The 7092-nt window shown below is 38.6% G+C and overlaps 1 long non-coding RNA gene across 1 annotated transcript; it reads left to right on the forward strand.

Annotated features, from left to right (window-relative positions):
* The first annotated feature begins 423 nt into the window (after positions 1-423).
* LOC122546700 lies at positions 424-6867 on the forward strand. Its single transcript, XR_006310795.1, has 2 exons — positions 424-1011; positions 3489-6867. It is a non-coding gene; the product is annotated as an uncharacterized LOC122546700 (long non-coding RNA).
* The last annotated feature ends 225 nt before the right edge of the window (positions 6868-7092 follow it).

Raw genomic sequence — 7092 nt, forward strand, 5'->3', positions numbered from 1 at the left:
TCCTATTCATACCCCTCATGATTTTATAAACCTCTGTGAGGTCACCCCTCGACCTCCAACGCTCCAGGGAAAACAGCCCCGGCCTATTCAGCCCCTCCCTATAGCTCAAGCCCTCCAACCATAGCAATATGCTTGTAAATTTTACTGATCCCTTTCAAGTTTCACAACATCCTTCCTGTAGCAGTAAGACCAGAATTCAATGCAGTATTCCAAAGGTGACTTAACCAATGTCCTGTGTAGCTGCAACATGACCTCCCATGTCCTACACTCATTTGCTCTGGCCAATAAAGGCAAGCATGCCAAACACCGATTCACAATCCTATGTATCTACAACGCCACTTTCAAGGAATTATTAACCTGTACTCCAAGGTCTCTTTGTTCAGCAGCACTCCCCAGGACCTTATCATTAAGTGTATAAGTCCTGCCCTGATTGCCTTTCCGAAATGCAGCACTTCGCATTTATCTAAATTAAACTCTATCTGCCTTTCCTTGGACAATTGTCCCATGTGATCAAGAAATTGAAAAGTAAAAGTAAATTGCTGTTTCACCAGGATGGAATGGATCATTGAAAATGAGGAAGTTCAAGGTTTTGCATGTCATATGCTTGCATAAAAATAAATCTTTGTTCCCTTAAGTGAAAACTGAAAGGCTGAGCTCGCTCCTTTGGGAGTCAACACTGTCTATATTGGAAGTTCTCCCAAATATCACCTTGGATCTCCATTTTCACAAGACGCAGAAGATTGAAGTAAAAACAAATATTGGATTTCAAATTCATGAAAACAGTAAAACAAATTGTATAACTTTTTATTAATGGCCTTTCTCCATCTATTTCTGCTGAACCCTTTTTTTTAGTGCTGACAGGATACTTGACAATAGTTTGAAAATTTAAATTTCCCACAACATTCTTTTTCCTTCCTGTTTATATTTTTGCTGCATGTTGAATCCAGAGCGAAGATGAAGAAACGGATTGCGAAATGAATGACTCAGATTAATTTGAAATAAAATGTACTGGTGAGCATTGGCTACCTGTAGAAACCCACAAACCCTCTTATTTTCCCCATTTGCCCTCACCCTTGTAGAACTGTAAACTGTGACCCTGCACTGGACCAGCTTGGATGCCCATATGCTTGGTAGAATGATATTGTGTGCTATGTGTTGTCCTAGTGTTGAATGCTCTGCTGTGCTGCAGTCAGAGATGCTTGGTATAGTCCACCACGGAGACCCAGGCTTCAATTTTGAGGACATCTACAAAATACATGCACTAAAAATCCAATTTCTTGTACCTTGTCCTGTTGCCATTTGTATATATCTACATAGTCCCTTTGCTGGGTGCTAAGATATTGATAATCAGAAACATGCTCCCACCTGTTTAGTTTACGTTAAGCTGTGTTTTGAGTTTATTGCTTACTGTGCATCTGATTTTCAGAATAAAAGGTGGGAGGGAGGGGAGAACTGTTGCTGTTTTACTAATAACATGAGCAAATTGAAAACTCTGCTGCAACCCATCCTCAATTTGTATCATCAAAGCCTTTTGCCATTCCATGTAGTCTCTGATCCAATACAAGCAAGACTAGTCAGTCCTCGATCTTGCTCTGCCTGCTGAATGAAACCTTGAGCAGATCGCCTAGGTATTGCCTCTGACACAAGGGAGGTTTTGGCAATTCATTTCAGCTAGTGTTGCTCTCAATAACTTGATTCCATTCTCAATTTTTAACTTAACGATATTAAGATTATTAATATTAGGATAGGTATATAGTCATTCCTTGCCTTGCTGGTATGCTATTGCCACTTTAATCATTTAACCTTCATTCTTTACTGATACTTCTTTATGACTAGCCCCATGGATCCAAAATCCTAAAGAATGACCGATGTTGTAAGTCAGAAACAAAAGCAGAAACTGTTGGAAAAATGCAACAGGTCTGTCTGGCAGCCTCTGGAGAGAAGGTAGAGTTAATGTTTTGAGTTCAGTGACCCTTCAGAAACCACAAAATCCTCTAATGTTTCTCTGCAGAAAAAGTTTTTAGATTGTTAGTTTCTTGGCTGTTGAAAGCTTGTCCTTGACTCCAACATTATATTTATTCAGTATACAAATGTAAAAGGGGAATGGTTCTCTTCTGACCAAGTTATAAACGCACTGCAGAGACGGTAAGTGGAGGTCAATGTCACTGCTGTCACGAAGCACAATGTGAAGCATCTATTTCTCAGAATTGTACATTATGTTACATGTGTGGACTAAAGTCCATTGTGCTGCACGATCCACATCCAGGCTTCATCCCTGGTCCTGACTCTGTTATTGTTGAACTTGATCTTACTGCCCCTAAAATTTTGATCAGTCTGTCCTATTGGAAAGGAGTACTCTTCCGTTAGTGAACATTGTCAGTGCAGAACTGAGCTTGGCTGTGATGCTTTCACAATTGGATTGCTTGATGGTACTTAATATTCCACCTTATCTTTGAGGAAAAAAAACCTCCTGGTTAAGGCATTGGGAAAACCATACCACAGTGAAAAATTAACATCTTCAGGAGGGGCAGTTTGAATTTGTCTGCCTCTTTGGAATGAGTTTAAATGAGTAATTTCAGGATTACAGACACTGTCCAAAATCTTATGCAATCTTAAGTACAAGCTATGCTTTAGTGCCAGTCAACAGCAACATAATTTAGCAGACGCATTTTTTAAATTAAGTTGAATAAATTTCATAGAATTAGTCTGAGTGCTGATACCATTGTTGCTGTTCTGTGAAGCTGAATTCTTCATCACTTGAATGCAAAACCTAGAGGAACCCTGATCATTTAGATGTGCTGCTGGAAGTAGTACCTCTTAGCCAGTGTAATACATGCAACTTCATGCAACAGTTATTGCTACTGATTAGAACATTTTAATATTTTTAATAATGCAGGGGTGTAAGGGAGCCAGATCATGGGATAAACCACTTTCCTATCATCCCTTAATGTCTGTAAATGCTTTCCATGTTTGATTTGAGCCCAGTCCTCCTGTCAAGTAATGTGCACACATGCATTAGGGATTCCAATCACATTCAGAAGCAGAAACCTTAGATGATTTATTTCTCCTCGAGAGTATTAGGAAACAGCTATGCTGTGGCATACCTTCCCTCGTGTGCCTTCCAAGGCAGGAAGTTGTAAAAAAGTGTTGTCTACTTAGTTGCTTTTGCTAATCTACTGACCAGACAGTTAGGCTAGATATCCAAACAGAATTTCAGTGTTGAATTTGTTATATTATGGGTGTGCTATCAAGGTGATGCATCTGTGTACATCATAGATTGTGCTGTCTTGTTGAGGTGAGGTGCCTGAAATCTTTGGTATTTAGCTTTTTTATCAAGATGGCATATCTATGAACTGTGGTACATTATGACCTGTTTTGTCAAGGTGCTGCAGCTGAGTTCTATGGTATTGTATAGTCTGTGCACAGAGGTTATATATGGATCTTACAGCGGGGATTACAGTAAGATATATGTTTACTTTCTCTTACAGATTCTGCAAGAACGAGGATCACGGATGTGATGTCAGTTCTGTATTGACCTATCAAGAAATTTTAAGTTATTTTACTTTCTGGAGAAATGCAAGAGGGAGCAGCCAGAACATTTCCTGCAAAACCTTTGATCCTTGATCTCCCTCTCTGCCTCCACTGTACAAAGACTGAGTTTTCGTACTGACAGTGAACATTTCAAAAGTTTAGAGACCTTAATGCATCATAAAGACATCTGTATATCGAAGCATGTCTAGCTAGGGGCAGCAGTATCACTTCAGCGATGGAGTACAACTGGTCAACAGCCTACTTTGGCAATGTTTTGTTCCTTGGATTAAACCAATAAATGCCTATTTGTAAAATAATTAGGTTAAAATAATATTTTGCAAAAAAGCCTGGAACTTGAACTGAGTATAAAGCTGAGGTAACAGGTTTATTGATTATGAAGTAAAGGCTGTGTCATATTCAACAGATGCGCTTCCACATGACTCTGATTAAGCTAATTCCTTCAAAAATGTATGTAGGCTGCAAGAGGAAGCACACAGTGGCTGGGTAATCACCTCTCACTGTACTTCAAAATCAGCTGCTTCAGTTTGCTAGATGTTCTGTGGATGCTGGAGATGGACCCAAGCAGTTCCAACTGGCGTTTCATGTTTTATTAAGTAAGATAGCCATCAGTGTCTACTGAAAGCAGTTTATCTTGAAGATCATAGGGAAAATGTACAAGGAACTGCCAAATTCTGACAGAATATTTTTAAAAGGTCGCATGGTGTAATGCTTTTTATTTTAATAATTGCTTTTTTCAACACTTGAGAAGTGGTTTGTACACTTTTGGATTCTCTCTCTCTATCACACACTCGCACACACACATATATTTTTAGGGTTTTTGTGTACGATTAAAGACCTATAATTCAAGCTGTTAAATCTTTCCAGTATGTTTTAAATGTTTATATATCTATAAAAAAAACTTGCTGAAGCCAATGCTTGGATTTGTTGCAATTCTGGCTGTTTTCAGAACAACATTTCAATTGATTGTACCTAAGTACAAGCATTACAAGCAGTTCATAGTAAGTAAGGACATATAGATCATAGGGTGAAAAGAACTTGGACAGAGTGAGGCTTGCGGGTTACACTGCCCAGGATATATGCGAGGCAAGAACAACATTAACAAGATCAACATTATTTGAAGTTAGAGAGTCCAATTCATCAGTCTAATAACGGCAGGGAAGAAGCTGTTCTTGAACCTGTTGGTGCTGTGTTCAAGCTTCTATATGTTCTGCCTGACAGCATTTCTCATTGTTGTAACTACTGATATCTATTGCGCTTTTTAGTGTGTTTCACCCTTTCTTCAGGGACATTGTCCGTTATTGGCCATTTAAACAAAAATCACCTTAGTGAAACAATTTAGCCGGAAAACCATTTAAATTGAGCTGTTTGTGCTGAATATGGCACTCCTTTTCCCAATTCAGTAGGAGAGTTTAAGGGTTCTAAATCTCTCTCCCTTCATAACGGTCAATTTTTCTGTTTCATTTGGTGTTTTAATCAGACATGGAAAATGTCTATGGTGTCAGTTAGTACCCATACCCTCTGGAAAACCTTAATGCTTAACATGGCCTCCACTAGGGTGACAATATAGACCTTGCAAGTAATTTCCACATTCCTGAATAATTGATGTAGGCTCAGTCAAAATTTTCGCTTTGATGCACTATCCATTCACCCCAGCTGGAATGTACATGAATGGGCAATAGAAGTGAGAACAGGTTCGGTTTACGCTGTAGCCACATTTATTGTGAACGAGTCTCTTTTAACAATCCACCTGTAAACTTAGAAAATAAAATTAGACACCTGGGTGTCAGTGATGGGTATCTGTAGAGTTGAGCAAACAAAATAACAGCCAAGTGCCACTGCTTTATACCTGTGTGAGCTGAACAAACAACATTTATATGTTCAGCCCCACACAGGATTTCCCATGTTTATACAGATCTGCACACTAGTTCTGCTCTTGTGTACATTGCGCAACATACTGTTCACTTTGTGTATATCCAGTCTTTCACACCATTTCACTTTGTTTATACAGTCCACGAGCTGCTTTCCCCTTGTTTACGCAGTCCACAAGCTGCTTTCCCTTGTGGTTATGTAGTCCACGCATCGCTTTCCCTTATGTTTACACAGTCCACACGCCGCTTTCCCTTGCGTTTGCGCAGTCCACACGCCGCTTTCCCTTGTGTTTGCGCAGTCCATGCAATTTTTGCTTGTACTTAGTCTGCTGTTAAAACCAAAAGATTCGGGATATTAAACATATTTAAAATTATATTGAACAGAACAAGGTCGAAAACTGACTTTATTCCAGTGTTCATATAAGATTGCATGTGGGAGATTTAGAACAAATATCAAGAGAAACTTCTGAGTTGAGACTGTAAAAGTCACTTTCAGGATTAGTGGTCAGTGTAGAAACTGTCAATATATCAGAATAACTAAGATTGAGAGATGGAACAGAAAGGGAGGAGGAATATAGATAAAGGTGGATAAATGTGTTTACTTCCACAAAAAGTGTTAAAACACTGATATGTGTTTGTTGAATTGAACGGTCTGTTTCTGTGTTGTAACTTTAATGTATTTCTGTACATTTGTAGTTGGTGTATAAATGGTTAAACGCATTGTTCTGATTTGTTTATAGTAGGAGAAAGGAATTTAATAATAGTGAATTTACACCTTCTAGACTTTCCTTTGATTAGTCTCTAACTGACCCATACAACTGTCCCAGGTTTGCTACCTGAACTGTGCAAACAAAGCGAATCTGAGCCAGAAAGCCAAATTAGCCCCAGCACCTGAACTAAAAAAAAACTAATGTATTTCTTGGAGTTTCTGTTTGCCTCTGTCAAAAGGTCTGCAAATATTTGTGGATGACGACTGGCAATTGGGATGAGGTATTTGTCTGATACCTTTGAAATTGCACATCAGCATACGCTACTACCATCAATACATTAGGAACAGAAAAATTGCATTTTACTGGTCCACTTCAGGTCAAGGCTATGAACAGCACAGTGTATGATCACTAAGTAGTCCAAGATTAGATGCAATGAGAGAGAATCTTTTAAGGTTCATGCCTATGTTCTAGGGGTGTCTGGTCCTTATGACAATTAATAAAATCAGTTAATTTTGGGAATTTATTCCGGACACATTTATCAAAACATACTAATTTGGATTCCTAAGAGAGAGCTTTGGGAAGTGTTGTCAATTAAGCTGTGGTTTTCTGATCATTCTTCCAAACCTATTCAATTTTTGTTGTGATAAATCTGCAAAAGCTGAAAGCTTTTTTTTTGTATATTGTTGCATTGGTTGAACACAATAAAAGCCAGTCCCTCACTGACTGCAATGATCTTAGACTTGTGTACATTGTTTGGTCATGTTGAAATGCCTGAAATCCCTTTTACACACTTCTGCAATTATCTTTCTATTCCTGCTTTCCATATCCAACAAGTAGGATGTGAATCTGGCTTGGATTATGAATTATCTGAAGCATTGCAGTGCCTGAATTGAGCCTAACTCCACAATATTCTAAGGGTCATCGAACCCAAAATGTTAACTTTGATTTCTCTTCACAGATTC

Source organism: Chiloscyllium plagiosum, unplaced genomic scaffold, assembly GCF_004010195.1.
Source record: "Chiloscyllium plagiosum isolate BGI_BamShark_2017 unplaced genomic scaffold, ASM401019v2 scaf_78496, whole genome shotgun sequence".
In the NCBI taxonomy this organism is placed as follows: Eukaryota; Metazoa; Chordata; class Chondrichthyes; order Orectolobiformes; family Hemiscylliidae; genus Chiloscyllium; species Chiloscyllium plagiosum.